Genomic DNA, 15,965 nt, shown 5'->3' on the forward strand with positions numbered 1-15,965 from the left:
TAAACAAACTAATTACCGCCAGAAGTATTCAGAAAATATTAAACAGCTTATTTTGACAAAAATGACAAGAGGCATATGGTGACGTTATGTATACCACTTGAATTTTTTGACAGGAAGAAAAATGTACATATAATAATGGTTCAATAAACTATTCTAAAATATTTTATCATGAAAGAGTTCCTATATCTGCTGAGCACTCGTACACTGAAGACTTGTTGAATTATCGTTAATGAGACTTCTCGGTATAAAATCTTACAGTGATTCACTAATTAAACCGGAACTTGTATATATAATAGTTAATGTATTCTGGTAGCAATTACAAAACTAGAAATTGATCTATTCTTGCAAACTCCGGGACAAAAAAGTAAGAATCTTAAATCATTCTGTTGATAAACAATATGTAAGATACTGTATTTATACACATCAATAGTTTCTCTAAATGTCGGGAATCATCTGCATAATTGGCTATTCGTGTTGGTCACTGTTGAGATCTACCTCTAAACTTTAGCGCCGTAAGTCCTGAAACTCACTGTTGAGTCACCAGTCAACTAACCATAATCAAGTGTTCAAATCTTACTACTGCAGGGATGAAACTCTGAACTGAAACCTTATAAATCCCGCAAGCCTCATAAGTAAGTGCGCAGATGTAAACTGTAAGGTGTGTGCGAGTTAAATTGTATTTCGTTTTGCATTAAAGGTAAGGAGAACTTACAAAGATGTGAAAACTGTTAATTACCATAAAATATAGTTTTCCATCTAGAAAAATTATGCCATTGCTATATTTAAAAAACGGATATCCATAATTATACGTATTTGTTTTCAACCAATGATAATGCTACACGTAAGTGATGTACTTATATTTAGAGAAATCCATTATCTGATGTAAAGGAACACTTTTTTCAACATGTTCTTGTGAATAAATAGCTTAATCAAGAATCAGTTTTTCTCATTTAATTTGATTCATAAAACAACATTAAAGAAGTGATGATTATGGGATTATAAAAGTAAACTGTAGCCTGCCTTATATATGTGTGTATAACAAGGTTAGGGTTATGTTTTGGAAAATTCAATATTAATTGATTACAACTACTATATTTCAGCTTAATAACTTCAGATATACCTTGAGGATATTCAAACTAAGAACTAAAACAAATATACATGTATACCAAGCAAATCGTACAACTCTTGATATATTGCACAATACAAAATCTATCTCTGGTATACGTGCAAATAAGAAGCATACATTGTTATCTATAAACACTGAGGAACACAAATGTACGATTTACGATTCCGAGTCATTTAAAGTTATACCTTGAACCTACATCAAAACTTACACTGCACAAATATTACTTAAGTTGTAAAAAAATGAAAGTTCATTATCAGCACCTAATCTTTATATGATTTTTTAAAATTTATTCTTTTGATAGGAATACGTAATGCCACAATAAAATAGTACAGCCCGTGCTATAAATCGGAACACCAGGTAAAAAATTTGAGGGTTTGCTGTTACTAATAAAAAAAATCATTAAACGCCTCCTGCTGTATTCTGTAGCGATTATAGGTTATAAAAGGATCACAACCATACTGTTGACCAAACGTTTTCAAACTTTTTCACTCTTGGTCTCCATTTGTGAAGTAACTAGAAAAATGTTAATACGATAATACATCCATATACAATAAATATTTTTCAATTGTTCCATAACTTTAAAACAATCACCAAATATCAAATGTTTTCCCTACAACGTAACAAGTCATAGAAAAGGTTGAGAGAAGGAAGAAAATTCATTAAATGTCATATCTATAAAACTTCAAGAATACTGATGTATCATCTCAAATAATTCGCGATCCACCTTTAAAATCCCTTCGAACCACAGAAGACCTGACGTAAGGAACATATATCATCTGATTTTTAGAAATGCCATCTTACTGGTTCCGAGATTTTTAGATGTTTTAAGGTAATTATTTTTCCCTTCTATTCACTAGATCAGGGGTTCCCAACCTTTTGGCACTCGCGACCCCTTACCTAAAAGTTTGAAACCCATGTGACCCCCTACTTAGGGCTTACTATCAGCAGCTTAATTTTTCTTTTATTTTCTGTGAAGGAGAGGGAAAGAAACATCTAAAAAATATTTAAAAAATCTGTAATTATTTATTAGCAAATTAAATCACATTGGCCCAACCTGAATTCACAAAAGAACATATTTCTTAAAATAATATTAACATAGGTTTGAACAGCTATCCAACCCAGCTAGTGAGATGCCTGATGTTGCATTTCAGCAGCAAGCTTTGAAATTCGTGGCCGAGCGTTTGTTAGAGCCAGTCTCATATCATCTCCAACATCCAATCTGTTCCTATTCTTTGTTTTTATATTGACAAGAGTGGAAAATCCTGCCTCACACAAGTAGGTAGAAGCAAATGGAACAAGGACACGTAAAGCCATCATGCTGACTTTGGAGTATGACTGATACATAGCGAACCAGAACTGAGTCACGGATTTCACCTTGAAGAGATCACGAGCTGAAGAGTCGTTCCTTAAATTCAGAAATTCATCTTGGATATCATCTGGGATGCTGGATACATCAAGTTCAGTACAAAATGGGTTCTTTACCAGGGCCTCCTGTTCCTGTGATAGCTCAGGGAAGTAACGCTCGACTTCCTTTTCTAGAGACTGAAGATGTTCAGTAATCTCATTCTTGAGGAACTGATCCATTTGGATCTGAGACTCCGTCACTCCACAAAGTTTTTCAAACATAGCGATGTTTCCAAGATTGGTTTTCCGACGCCAGTTCTGCAGTTTGGAAACAAAGGCCCGAAGACTATTTTGATAAAGGAGAACATGTGTTTCCCTTCCTTGAAGCTTCAAATTGAGCTTGTTCAGCTGGTCAAAAATGTCGGCTAGGTACGCAACCCTTTTATTCCATGCTTCATCTTCGAAGTAAGCTACAAAATCTTTCCTTTCTTGAGTCTCCAGGAATAGCTTTATTTCATCTTTCATATCAAAGACACGATTAATAACGTTTCCTTTCGACAACGAACGTACTGCTGTGTATAAGAGAAGGACTTCGTGGTCAGCATTCATGTCTTTGCATAGTTCTTTGAATAGGCGAGTGTTGAGTGCTTGAGTCATCACATAATTTACAATTTTGATTACAGATTCAAGCACTTCCTGCAGAGAGGCAGGGAGAGTCTACTGGCGAGAGCATATCGGTGAATCATGCAGTGGATGCCCTTTGCTTGAGGTGCTAGCTTCTTCACTCTCGACTGGAATCCTGATTTCGATCCCAGCATAGCCGGTGCCCCATCCGTACAAACCCCACACACGTTTTCCCATTAAAGATCTTCGTCTTGAAAAAAAGTTGAAACTTTTTCCATGACATCATCAGCTTTTGTTATGTTTTTCAAGTGCACTTCAGAATAAGAATTCGTCTTTGATGTCACCTGAATTAATGTATCTCACGAAGACAAGCAACTGAGAACATGAACTTACAACTGTTGACTCGTCGAGCTGAAAGGAGAACAAAGGGGAACCCTTGATTTCAGTCAAAACCTGTTCCTTCACATCCATAGACATTTTAGAAATGCACCTCTGTATAGTCTTGTTTGACAGGGATACTTGCTGCATCTTCTTTGCACTGGCTTCTCCAAGAATAAGATTTACTGCTTTCATCATGCATGGTTTAAGAAGTGTTTCTCCAATCGTTTGAGGCTTTTTTTTTTGTTTAGCAATTTCGAATGCAATCTCATATGAAGCTTCCACTACGGCTGCACTCTACTGCTGAAACGACCCACTTCTATCGATTCTTTGGCTTTTAAGACACCGTTCATGCCGTTTGAAGAAATCCAAACCCTTCTTTGCGTGTTCTGGATGTTTCGTCTCGAGATGACGCTTGAGTTTTGATGGTTTCATTGACTCTGCACTCAGGACAACATGGCACAAAGCACACTGTGGTTTCTCGATGCCGTCGTTGGCGTGCACAGTGGTGAAGCCAATGTTGAGGTAGCATTCCGAGTATCTGCGCCGTTTAGCCATGGACACAACTCACCTCTACTGCTTACTTATCTCCTTGTTAAAATAAAATAAAAATGTTGAATAATGAACGCTTTGGCAACTGTAGATCTTACACTGACTACTTGTGGGGGGGGAGGGAAGGGAGCGTGGCCAGTCGCGCGATTCGTCATCCACCAATCAGCAACGGACATGTGACTCACGTGTCGACAGCGAGCACACACACACTTAATCACAGCTAAACAGACACACAAGCATACGAACATGCGCGTGCACTCACATACTCGCTACTCTCTAGTACACACATACATACAGTTGCAGATACATACACATTCACACAAGCACATTCACTCACAGGCACACATACATACACCCATAATATCACCTAATGACATTGAACTAACGCAGCACACGTTTTGCTTTGCACCGAAACAAAAAAAAAATGTAAGAGCATGAAAATGTAATTGATGAGATAAAATTAATGTTATCCCAAGCTACTTCTAACAAGGCTACGCGACTCCCCTGCCAAGGCTTCGCGACTCCACTGCCAATGCTTTGCGACCCTCCTGCCAAGGCGTCGCAACCCACCGGTTGGGAACCCCTGTACTAGATGAAAGTTCTGCTGACGTAACAACAGTCAATATACAGATCACGGTTAGGAGGAAGACGAGTATCCGAAGTCCACTGACGTGATACCTCAAATGCACGTTTTGAACTCGAGTTCCTCGTTTACTTCAGATGGCATTGATCAATATAGCTAATTTAATGTACTTTCATTTTGGAGTTAATTTTCTGCTCAACGAGAAAGAGAGAGAAAAAAGAGGAATATCGCTATTAAAGTTATCACTAATTAGAACTCTAATGCATATCTTCTTTCGCGCATAAATGAAAGTTTGGAATCTGTACATTTGATTAAAGTTCGGTTGGTTATTTAGCGCAACTGGGTGATCTGTGCCAAACAACCGGTAAAAAGTAATTAAAATATGTGAAAAGGAATCATGCTCAAACAAAAGATAGTCCAATTTTCAAATTAAAATTTTAAAGAGTTAAAAAGACCAATGTCCCTTAAAAATTAAAAAAAAAACACAACTGAGGTGAACAGTGCCACCATCGCCAATGACACTATCCAACGTCAAGGGTGAATCCATGGTAAAAACATGTTTCAAATGACGCCGTCGCTCTCGACCTTAATGACGGCATGACAGTAAAATGTGAGCTACTGTGACCACAGTGTCACACAAACCACACAATGGTGCATCAGTATCAGCGATGAGTTAAAAAACTGTGACCAATGCGTAGCCTACCCAGAACAAATTCCTCCTTTCGATCTTTAAGGAAGCAAGATGGCCAAAGTCCAATATAAACGGTTTGATGTGGCAAAGCTCGTTATCATGTTGCTCACTCTAAGCTGAGCCGTGAATACAGGACCGTAGTCCATGAATGAGACAGGCACGGTGGTGATAGTATCAGAGGAAAACAGATTTAGCTGCAATGTCAGCCATCTCCTTCCCGTGAATACCAACGTGGCCTCGTATCCAGAAAAAAACCTGGATAGAAGTAGATGATAGAGATAAATGGACTAGTCGGTTTTGAATATCGACGAGAACAGGGTGAAAACTAACGTGAACTGATTCTAGGGCCAATAAAGAGCTAAGCGAGTCAGTATAAATAGTGCAATTTGAGTACTGCTTAGCATCTATGTGATCCAGCGCAAGGGAAATGGTATACGATTTGGCAGTGAACACAGAAACAGTAGAGGAGGTTTCTGAGTGCAACAACCGAATCGCGACAAACCATGGTAGAGCCCAAAGAGTCACCTGACTTCGAACCATCTGTATAAATGAAAATGGAAGGATGGATCGAAAGATGTTCTACAAATAGAAGGTGATACTTCCAAACGGGAGTATCCACCTTCTTCAAATGACGCAAAGAAAGGTCACATTTAGGAATGGTAATAAGCCATGGTGGGATGGACTGGCCTCATTCTTCCAACTGCATCTGGATACGAAGGCGAGAAGGAACAACTATTCTGAAAAAGCATGGCCCACTGAAGCAGGAAAACACAACCCTAAGTGCGACGTTGTGGTAAGGAACGAAGTTTTGAAGCATACAGTAAAGACAGTTGCAAATGACGAAGGTATAGCGGAGATTCATGAGACTTAGTGTACAAACTCCGGACTAGAAAAGTGTGGAAAGGCCCCTGTGCAGAGCCAAAGTCCCTGATGGTGAGAACACGGTCCAACATCTTCAAGGCCAAGATCCTGGCAGAGCCACAGACCAGAGACCCATAGTCCAGGTTTGATAAAATAAGGGCACGATAGATTTTTAGCATAGAACATCGATCTGGTTGGTTTTGTATTTTATGGCACAAAGCAACCAGGCTATCTACGCCAAACATCCGTAATTTATAAAAGTAAATTAAGGTAAAACAAAGCAAAGTTTAATTTTTAATTAAACGCATAAATAGCATTAAATCCAATTTTTATATCTAATCTACAGTGGTAAGAGAAAAATTACAGTAATACAAGTAACAAAGGACTTTCTGTAGCATAATTGTAATTATAATAAGTCGCCAAAATGACTAACTGGCAAGTTAAAAAATCAGCATTAGCCTCCTGAAGTTGGCCCTTCTAGTCCTGGTTTTGATTTATTTGACGTTACGGCTATTTTCTAATTTCAAATCGAACTACATGGACTTTGATTCTTAAATGAGAATCATATTAAGAAAAAGGTCTAATTCATAAATTAAAAATTTAAATAGCATTAAAAAGATCAAAGGCCTTTAAAAAACTAAAAAAAACATTTCTTAGGTGGACAGTGTCACCATCGCCAATGACTCTGTCTAACGTTAAGGATAAACCTTGGAACAAAACATGGTTAAAATGGTGCCGTCATTGAGTGTCGTAATGACAGCAAGACAGTAAAATGTGGCTTATTGCAATCTGGGTGTTACACAAACTACACACTGGTGCATCAGACCCAGGTAAAAGAAAACAATGAGTTAAAAAACTGTGACAAATGCTAGTCTTGTTAGGACAATTTCCTCTTTCCGATCTTTATGGAAGTAAGATGGCTAAAGTCCAGGAGAATATTTTATTTGGAAAAGTCTGTTTTCACTTTGCTCATTCCAAGTCGACTGTCAACTGGCACACAGCCTTGAATACAGTCAATGTATGGGAACAGGCACAGCAGTGATAGTGCCAGAGCAGATAGATTTGGCTGCTGTATTGGCGAGCCCGTTCTCGCAAATACCAAAATAGCCTGGTATCCAGAAATACTGGATAGAATTAGATGGTAAAGAGAAATGGGCCAGTTGGCTTTAAAAATCAGCAAGAACAGGGTGAGAACGAACGTGAAGCATTCCAGGGTCAGTAGAGAAATAAGCGAGTCAGTATAAATAGTGCTGCTCAATATACCTCATGTTTCACAACTGAATTCAGATGTCAAAGTCGTCAACATAGAGCCCATTTGCAACAGTATAAGGGAGTTGTTCAGTGATGGCATTAATCTTTACACTGAAAAGTATGACACTCAAAACAAGGCCCTGAGAGACTGCATGTTCCTGTAGAGAATAGCGAGAGAAGCAGGAAATAGATGGCACAGCATTTCATACTGTACATCACCAGGTCCAAACAATGTACTGCCAGACCAACGAAGGGCCAGTTTGAGTTCCACCAGCGTAAAGGGACGATTACAGTCAAAGAGACAATCAGCTCAAAAGAAAAAAGGTGATCGCTCTGCTCAAGTTTTGATGGCTAAGAAGGTGAAGAATGAAGCAGAATTGCTAGAAAACTGGCAAAATATTTCACCTAGAGTATTAGTAATGCTTCAGGTAACAGCTACTTCCTGGCCATCAGAGAGTAAGGTTGAGAGGGGGACAGAATTACATTGCCCAATGACCTTTCGAATCTTGTCCCCTATGATTTTGGAACTGGTGACAGAAGATATGTTGGTTGTAAACTTAATCAATCCAAGATTCCTTCTAGCTTTGACGTCTTACCCACCTAGCATGTGCATGGGCCTGATGGAAAGAGATGGAGTTCAAGAGTGTGAGATACCTACAAAAAGTATCCTAGGCCCGTTTTTGAGCCTTCCATGTCATGTAGCAAGCAGGATTTCACCGCAGACGAGGATGCTGTGGAAAACGTGTCGGGATTAAAGGAATACATTGAGCAGCTGCTTGTATAATACAGTCAGTTACTGCTGTCACACAATCATCTATTGATGGCTTACAGACGATGGCAGGATAGAATTCTGCAAGAGTAGTGAAAGAGGACCAATTTGCTTGAACCAGCTTCAACCAGAGCACACGGATCGTGTGGCATTGACCACAGCCAGTCTCTCTCAAAATTAAAGGAAAATGACCACCACCTAGTGAGTTATTGTCAACCCTCCATGAAAAGCGGGAGAATAGCGAAGGAGAGCAAATTGAGAGATCAACAGCAGTAAAGACTAACTAGGTGCATGAAAAAATGTAAGAATCAGGATTGAAAATAGAACGGTTGTGATCAGAGAGTACACGCTCAACAGAGGGTCTCTTCCCATCTATATCAGCATTTCCAGAAGGGATGATGTCCATTAAAGTCCCTTAGGATTAAAAAGGGAGACAGCAACTGTTCAATAATAGCATCAAGGGCTAGCTAATCATAGATCTCTCCAGGCGACAGGTAGAGAGAACAAACAGTGATGGTACGACTCAAAAAAAAGACGGATGACAAGAGCCTCCTAGGATGTGTTGAATAGCAAAGACTAGGTGGGCATATGCTGATCAACCAACAGTGCCACCCCTCCACCCCTCCATGCACTCACGTCATCACACAGCCTGTAATTTTTGTACAATGAAACTGCCAAATGGTGCAGGTCTCAGAAATGTTTTCTGTAAGAAAAAACATACAGGTTGGTAGGAATCAATCAGATTTGATGTCATCCAGATTAAAATGTAAACCTCAACAGTTCCATTGTATCAAGGTGGCCATTTTTATTTATATGCAGGTGAACTGGGTGGAGAGCCCTTTTTACAACCACGTCTTTTTTGTTTATTCTCTTTATTCGATGGGGTCTATCGACCTCCATGGATCTCACCCTGGGTCGATTTGGAAGGTCTTTGTCATTGGAAGAGGATTTCAGCAACTGAGGACGTTAACGAACGATCGTTTTGTATCTTTGGGTAGGAGAAGATGTACCCCAAAAAATGCCCACACCAGAATCAAAGGATGTATGTTTTGGGGTTTGCTGGAATGAATGTTAGGGGCAGAGATGAGTACTGACATTGATTCATCAACTTTTTAACCATGGAGGTCAAAAGACTTTTCATATAGTTTGAGAATAATTCTTTTGGAAGCACAGAGAGACCCGCCTGCACTTTCACTGTAGTAGTGGAGCGAAGTGCAGCAGCATACGTCCAAGATGAAGTGGTGGACAGCAAATTTCGAGCCTCAGTGTAAATAATATTTTGAATCCTCTTCAAATGCTGCACCTCCTTTTCTTTCAACCATTTAGAGCAAGAACGAAAGTAGAATGGGTGAGAACTGCTACATTTAACGCAATGAGGGCTTATTTCATAATCATAGGCATCATGGTCCTTGCCACTGCAATAAGTACACATAAAAAATCCTTGACATGATGTCTTTGAGTGACAAAACCACTGACATTGGAAACATGTGAGTGGATTTGGAATGCATGGCTGTACCTTGCAATTAAGATAACCTGCCTTGATGGTGGCAGGTGGATGAGGTGATGTAAATGTGAAAATGAGGAGATTGGTCAGCATCTTAAATCTGTACTTGTGAGTGGAGATATACCTCGCTGCAGAAACTCCTTGGGTGAAGAAACCAGCGAGAATCTATGATTCGGAAATGTTCTTCAAATCCCTCTTAACAATAACTCCTCGTGACGAATTCAAAGTATCATGGAGCATAACCTCAATGAGTATATATCTCCAATTGCCTTTGAATGTAAGAGGAGTTTACTGTGTTTAGATGTGGATGTTTCCACCAATATATCAACAAAACGAAGCTTTTTGACTGACTCTGGAGAGCCAGTAAATCCCTTTAGTCCCTTCTGAATGAAAAAGGGAAACATTTGCCCAAAAGGTTTGTCTGAAAAAAAATGTAGTACAAGAAAACGAGGTACAGGTGTTACAGATGTTGAAGATTGCTGCTCAGAATCTTCAAGACGAGGTCGTTTACCTATGGACTGTTTTTCGCTATTTTAAGTTTTTATTTGGAGGATCCATAATAAAACAATAATGTTTAGGTGCCCACTAACCCCACCCACCATGGAGCCCTACGAAGGGACACACTAAAATGCCAAACAAGGACACTGCAGCAAAGCAAGGGTTTCGTGGGCACCATGCTCCAACACCAGCATCAGATACAATGTCCACAACACCTGTTAAGAACATCTAACAGTGATACTTGGTTAACCCTAGCCCAAGTGGACCAATCGATTAACCCTAGGGGCCACCCCAAGGCCGCCCGTCTGCATGAATTCAAGGACAAAGTGTTGTGTTTAGGTTGGACTCCTGAAACACCAGAACTCTTTCCTCCCCTTCAGCAAACACGTCGGTAGATGTTCAGGTCCCAGAGAAGGTAAACTGAAAGAACAGAACCTTCCCTGGGAGGTTTCCTCATCATGTACAGGAATCCACACCAAGTGGAAAATTGATCTGCTCCTCAAGAGGGGAAAGAGAGAACATGGAGGATGTTTAGTGCCCTTGTAACTTAAACACATAGCTGCATGATGTGTGGAGCAAAGGGCAGTTTACAGTCAAAGGTAAGCCCCATGAACTTTGCCTCAGTGACCACGGGAAGCACAACTTCTCCAGAACGGAGTTAGAAATATCGATGAATACCCCACTTTTGGAGCAAGAAAAGGTAAAACTGTTTGTAGTCCACTTCAGTAAGTGATTGAGGACACTCTGTAACTGTCATTCAATAAACCTTATGCTTCACGACTGACACGAAATATGGAAGTCATTGACAGGGACTATTTGCAACTGTAGGGGGAAGTTGTCCACTGATGGCATTAATCTTTATAATGAAAAGTGAAACACTCAAGACACAGCCCTGAAGAAATCCAAGTTCCTGTGGGAAAGAAAAGGATAGTATCGAATCTACAAGGGGCTTGGAACTACCAGTCCATTAAAATGTTTAATAAAAATGGGTAAATGGTCATGCAACCAGTACGAGTGGAGGTCTCGCAAGATACCATACTTCCACGTTGTATCGTAAGCTTTCTCAATGTAAAAAAATAGAGAAAAAGTTGTTTCTTTTGAAAGACTTCCCTTATTGAGGTTTCAAGTTGAATCAGGTGATCCATGTCATCAGAACCCACACTGAGTGAGTCAGAGGTTGTTTGATTCAAGTAATTAAACAAGAAAAGCATTAACCATTCTCTCTCAGATCTTATAGACAGCTCGTCAAAGCAATTAGAAGGTAGTTCGAAGGAATATTGGGATCCTTCCCAGTCTCAGGAAAGGGGAGTACAATAGCATGGTGCCAAGCATCAGAAAACAACATTCTCTTGCCAAATCCAGTTCACAACAATCAGAATAGCAAGAGAGGCAGGAGAGAGATTGCACAGCATCTCGCAATAAATATCATTGGGTCTGACAGATGTACTGCTTATACCAATGAATAGTAAACTTGAGTTCCACCAGCATAAAGGGGCAAGCATAGTCATAGAAATAATCAGCCAAAAAGGAAAGACGCGATCGCTCTGCCCGTGTCCAGAGAGCTAAGAAGGTGGGGATGAAGCATAAGTGCTAGACACACGAGAAAAGCTTTCGCCAAGAGTATTGGCGATGCTCTGGGCATCATCAACTTCCTGGTCATCAGAGAGCAAGATCAAAAGAGAGGCAGAAGTATACTGTCTACTAACCTTTCAAAGTCAAACCATATGACTTTTGAACTGGTGGTAGGAGAGATGCTAAAGGTATATTTAATCCAAGACTTCCTCTGGCCTTAACGTCAAATTGCCGAGTATATGCACAGTTCTACTGAAATGCAGAGTAGCTTAAAAGTGTGAGATACCGACAAAAGGTATCCCAAGCCCGTTTTTGAGCTTTCCTTGCCATGTGGCAGGCAGGACTCCACCAAAGACGAGGCTACTGTAGGAAACGTGTCGAGGTTTTAGGAATACACCGAGCAGCTGCTTGGACAATACAGTTAATCACCACTGCTATGCAGTCATCTATCGATGGTTTACAGACGATTGCAGGATCAAGTTCTGAGAAAGTAGTGAAAGAGCTGGCCTAGACCAACTTCCATTGAGGCTCGCGGTTTGGGTAGCATCGAAAACAGCCAGTTTCTCTCAAAATGATAGGAAAATGAACACTGCCCCGTGTGTTACTGTCAACCATTCAAGAAAAGTAAGAGAAAAGTGAAAGGTAGCAGATAGAGAGATCAACAGCAGTAAGAGACTGACTAGGTGCATGAAAATAAGTATAAGGACCAATGTTGAAGAGATATAGGTTGTGACCCAAGAGCATGTGCTCTCTGGAACAACTCTTCCTCATAATTATCAGCCACCACACCAGAGAGGATTATGTCAATTAAAATCCCCCAGGATTAAAGAGTAATATGGCAACTGCTCAGTGACGACAACAAGGTCTGAGTGATCATAGGTCTCTTCAGGAGCCAGGTAGAGAGAACAAATAGTGATGGTTCGACCCAAGAAAGCATGGATGGCTATAGCCTCCAAGGATGTATCAAGTGGCAAAGACAGAGTCAACACAAGCTGATTATCCAGCAGTGCCACATCACCATGCACTCGTCCATCACAGAGCCTGTCATTTCTATAGAAAGAAAACCGACGAAATGTGACTAACAGCAGGTCTCACGAATGTTTCCTTTAAGGAGAGACACATGGGATTGTAAGAATCAATCAAATCCTTTAAGTCACCTACATTTGGATGAAAATCCCGATAGTTTTACTGGATCAGATTGGCCATTTATATTTACGTGGAGGAGAACCTAACGGGGAGCCCTTCTGTTTTCGATCACGTTTTTTCTTTATTGGACAAAGGTCTATCGACCTTCATGGGTTCTGCCATGGGTTGAGTAGGCAGGAATCTGCTTGTGGACAAAGATTCCAGCGACTGAGGGCGTGAACGAATTACTTCTCGGTGCTGCAGAAGAGCATGGACCCGAAGAAACACCCGAACCCAAAGCCAAAGGAAGTGGAACTGGGCAGTTACTAGGATGAGTGGCAGGAGAGATGGAAGTGCATATAGATTCGTCAACTTTTTAATCATGGAGGGCAAAAGATTCTTCATATGTTTTGCAAATGACTCTGCTGGAGGTACTGTGGCAATGGAATAAATGCAGAAGCATATATCCGAGATAGAGTTGGGGACAATAATTTCCAAGCCTCTAGGTAAGAGATATTATAGTTTTCAAGTATTGCACCTTTTCTCCTCCACCCATTTAGGGCAAGTAATAGAATAAGAACCGTGTTAACACAGCGTGGTTCTAGTTTCCACTCATAAGCACCGTGGTCTTTTCCACCACAACAAGCACATGTTAAAGAACCATGACATGATGTTTATGAGTGGCCTTACCATTGACACTGAAAACATCAGAGGGTTGGGAATGTGTGGCCGTACCTTACAGTTCAGATAATCTGTCTTGGCAGCAGGATGTCGTGATGTAAACGTGAATATCAGAACATTAGTAGGTACCATAATTCCATCTTTACAAGTGGAGATTTGGCATACTGCAGGAATACCTGACTGAGGAATGTTCTTTAAATCCTTCTCAACTATAACTCCTCTGGAAGAAATCAAAGTTGCATGCGGAATATCATCGATGGGAATATCCCCAGTGTCATTCGATTTCAAGAGGAGTGTGGTATGTTGCGATAAAGATGTTTCCACCAAAATGTTTCCAGAGCACAACTTCTTTACTGACTTAGGGGAGCCCCTTTAATCCCTTTTGAGTGAAAAAGAATACATCTGCCCTGAGAGTTTCTCGGATAAGGAATGGGTAATTAGAAATCGAGGTACAGAATCTCACTGTGATGTTGACTGCACAGCAGAGTCGTCCATTTATGATCGTTTTCCGATAATGTTTTTTCAATTTTATTTTTTCATAAATAGGGGTATCCATAATAAAAAATGCTATACATTTCAGTGCTCACTGACACCACTCATCATGGAATCCTACGAGGGAACACTGCAATGCCAAACAAGGACATTGCAGCAAGGCTAGGCTTTCGTGAGCACTATACTCAAACACAATGTCCGCAACACCTGTTGAGAAAGTCCAACACTGACGCTCAGTTGACCCAAGCCTAAGTAGACCAATTGACTGCCCCTGGGGGGTAACTTCAAGGAATACAGGAACTCAAGGCCAAAATGGTGTGTAAAGGTCGGACCCCTCAACCACCAGGATCCTCTCCTCCCCTTCACAGGTTGTCACGCATGGTAAAAATATTGGTGGATGTTTGGATCTCATAGGAGGTAAACTGAAAGTACAGAACCTTCTCTGGCAGGTCCTCTCACCACGAACAGGAATCAAACTCCAGTGGGAACTGATTGAACCCGAATAATAAATCTACCAGTTAACTGAAGTACAAATTGAAACCTCGTGATTATCTTGTTAGTTCGATACATTAGTGTATGAAGATATAACACAAGAGAAGGTTAAACTTTTAGCCAAAATTGAGCTTTACCCATACAAATGAAATATGTATATGTTTGAATTGTTTATATAGAAGCGTTGTGTATTATATGTGTGTGTGTGTGAAATCTTTAATGCAAGAGTGACTTCAAACACAACTCACAGAAATCCAGTATTCCGTCTTAGAAATGAATCTGGTTATCCGTCCCTATAAAGGGCGAGCGCACACACTTACACACACACTTCACATGAATCCAGGATTGTCTGACACAAACCATGAGTGTTAATACAGAAAAAAATCTGCTTTTTTTATGTTAAAACTGTATAGTTCAAACACGGTATAAATAAGCTAATTACCTTACTCTGTAGAAACTAAGAAAGCCCACACACAGCTGAAAATACTCCAAATCTTCAACAATGAAACTAAGCATAAAATATAGTGATGAAATTTGAAGCTTTGGTCTAATTAATTAAATCAAGAAAACACTATAACATGAAGCTTTTTTTTCTGTGATGTTGCTAAGTGTTTTCTGTTTATTTGTTTGTTAAGCAAGAAGCCACACAATGGGTTATTTATAAATGTGCCCACCCACTGAAAACACGTTTTAGCGTTAAGTCTTAAGATTTACCATTGTGCCAGTGGGAGACACTGATAAATGAGCCAACAAATTATAATACTGTTAATTTTCGACGCTGATAAAAGTACTTACTGACTGAATAAAGGAAAACACGTTAAGCAAATCATTTTCTCTACCCTTTAAGTGCACTTCAGATGCAATTTAAATTTTGCACGACGTGTTCATTAATTTTACACTGGAATAAAAGATGTTTAGTCATACAAACTTAGGTTACCTCATTAAATTATATGATGTAATAAATTTTTTACTTTTCATTGTTATTTCCCAATTGCTTATGTCTAAAGTAAATGGAAAAGACCTATTTTTCTCTTTGTACTTTGCTTTTGTGACTTGGGAGCGTATAACGAAAAAATGATGGGAGACTGTATTTGGGAGCTGATACGTGAAAATAATTTACATGACAGTCGTAAATCCAAACACCACTCACTTCTAAACATTTTTGAATAACTTTAGTATAAATACATGTAAATCTTGATCCATATGTTGTTTTATTCAGACCTTATGTACATGAAAATGTGCAAATTTGCCCGTTTTTACATAGAAAATAGGTAAATTTCTAAATTTCATTATCCAGGTCACAAAAGCAAACTTTGAAGGGAATTATAGCCATTTTCTATACTTTTACAACATAAGCAATGAAGAAATAACACATACTATCCAGGAACAATATTTGTGTTACATAGTGTTATTAGATCACTT

At 39.6% G+C, this 15,965-nt stretch overlaps 1 protein-coding gene across 12 annotated transcripts in view; it reads right to left on the minus strand.

Annotated features, from left to right (window-relative positions):
- The window catches only part of LOC143249246 (homer protein homolog 2-like), a 262,984-nt gene that overhangs the window by 227,027 nt on the left and 19,992 nt on the right, over nt 1-15,965 (minus strand). The window lies entirely within an intron of this gene.

Source organism: Tachypleus tridentatus, chromosome 4, assembly GCF_004210375.1.
Source record: "Tachypleus tridentatus isolate NWPU-2018 chromosome 4, ASM421037v1, whole genome shotgun sequence".
Classification (NCBI taxonomy): domain Eukaryota; kingdom Metazoa; phylum Arthropoda; class Merostomata; order Xiphosura; family Limulidae; genus Tachypleus; species Tachypleus tridentatus.